We start from the raw sequence: 2,113 nt of genomic DNA on the forward strand, positions 1-2,113 counted from the left end.
CAGCATACATGTACAGAGAGTAAAACTGGAAACAGCAGAAATTAATTTACAAGAAAAACAAACTTTGCACTACTTTACTCATCGACCTAGCAGGTTCGAGCCTAAGTAGCAGCACTGTATTACATGCTAAGCATGGAGCCCCAGCTCAGGCTGGACTCCATTCGTTCACTTCGGTTTTTATACCTTTAACAAGCAAACAATAGGGGCGGTCATTTTCAGTGGCCCGCCCCTAGCATCAATTCTCCAATCAAGCATAGACCTACCCCGTGGGTTGGGCTCAGCCTCAAACCCAGGGTCTCTCTAAGAGCACAAACAAATTCTACACCACTCTCTCTTCGGTAAGGGGATGCACATCCTCTCCCGTCGGGGCTGTCCTTCCGACCTGTCTCAAGCACACCGCCACCCCCCTCTCCACTCGCGCTGCAATCCAAGTTCTTGGCACAGATGCGTGCCACCCGTCATCAGTGCGTGTCATCTGCAAGCAATAATTGGGAGAGAAGCCGGTACAGCACAGACGGCGGAACGCTCGGACAAGAGTGATCAGATGAGCGGGCGAATATGAGTGAGGGACGGATGTTGTTCCCCGCATCGCCAAAAAACGCTGTAATCGTCTTTTCCTGGGCGCCTTTTGCCGGCTCGGCAAAGCAGCTAAGGGACGGTTCCTCTTTTCCCCACACATTGGGCCAAGATGTGAAAGAGAGACGCCTAATCACCGTCCTTCAAAGACGCCTCGTCTAGGCCCCGCGGCAGCGCAGGCAGCTGTGCCACCTTGGGTGCCTTCCCGACAATGGCCTACGGCGTGAGGGGGCCCCGTGAAGATAGCACTGCGTCAAAAGACCAACTCCCCATCTGCACTGGGCTTGGAGGGTCTTTCGTTCTTAATGGAAGCTTCTGCGGGTGCAGGCGTCTTACAAAGGACTGTAGCCGGAAATGAGCGGCGACCTTGCCAGGCAGCAGCTGTTGGCCATCGGGTGCTTTTTCGACGTTAGCCTGTGCGTAAGGGGGGATGGGGGTGGGGGGGGGGGGCGGAAGATAGCGGCAGTGCGGTGCATCAAAAGAGCATGTCCAACTCCCCCCCTGCATTGTACTTGGGAGGGCTGTCGTTTATAATGGACAGCCACTTCCGCGGGGGCAGCGCCCTGCAAAGTGGTTGCAGCTGGAAATGAGCGGCGGCCTTACAGGGGTACTAGCCCAACTCACCGATTGAAGTCCTTTGGCTTGAAGAAGGCTGTGCCACCAGAGCTGAATGATGGCGGCACCGTCTGGTTCTGGGACACATATCCACCACTCTTTTCGATCCGGCTTCACTCTGCGGCGGCCTTCTTCTGGCCGGCCAGCACGCAGACCTCCTGTGGAGACCTCTGCTGCTTGATGCACCGCGGGCCCGACGTCAGCGCACCAAATCACATCGGGCCCGTGTTCTGGATGTCTCGCACGACCTCCTTGGAGACCTCGTACTCGTCGACAGGGCACTGCTCTTCGTCGAGGGGCGTCGTGGTCGACTCCATGCCTTCCTCTGACTCGTCCCTCTCCGCGGGGTCATCCTCGATGGAGGCTGAGGATGCGGTAAACGGCGCGCCCCACCGTTCTCGTCGGTCACTGCTTGCCCTGGTCGCCAGCGTCATCTTGGTCCGTTCTGAACGCGTCCATCAGCACGGTCTGCGTCTTCTGTTGCGCGCGCCTTCGGCTCCGGTTGTTGTTGTTGTTGTTGTTGCCTTGGTGGCATGGCACATACCCACAACGGGGGATTGGCCAGGGTTCAGTGAGGAGAGCCCAATGAAGGCAAATTGGTGCCAAGCTAATGGATAACCTTTTGGTGCCAAGCTAATGATTAACTTTGGGTACGTATTGCGAGGAATTAAATATGGAATTTAAAGAAATTACGGGAAGAAATGAATGAAAAAAACACAACCGGCATAAAGATTAGAGAATTGAATACCAGAAAAAATTCTGAATGATTTTGCAATGCGGACATTTTGGGTACCATTAGCAAGGGAACCTGCCGGTAGCAATTATGTAATTGTGGAGGAAATCGCAAACTTGATGCAATGCGAAACCTCTGGCGCTAGCACCGAAGGAGAGAAGAAGCGGAACCGACAAAGTGAGTCCCATT

At 54.6% G+C, this 2,113-nt stretch overlaps 1 pseudogene; it reads right to left on the minus strand.

Annotated features, from left to right (window-relative positions):
* Positions 1 to 1,051: 1,051 nt before the first annotated feature.
* Positions 1,052 to 1,625, minus strand: LOC149349721 (importin-7-like; annotated as a pseudogene).
* Positions 1,626 to 2,113: the final 488 nt, after the last annotated feature.

The sequence above is a fragment of the Amblyomma mixtum genome, chromosome 3 (assembly GCF_055824585.1).
Source record: "Amblyomma mixtum isolate Tamu chromosome 3, ASM5582458v1, whole genome shotgun sequence".
NCBI classification, from domain to species: Eukaryota; Metazoa; Arthropoda; class Arachnida; order Ixodida; family Ixodidae; genus Amblyomma; species Amblyomma mixtum.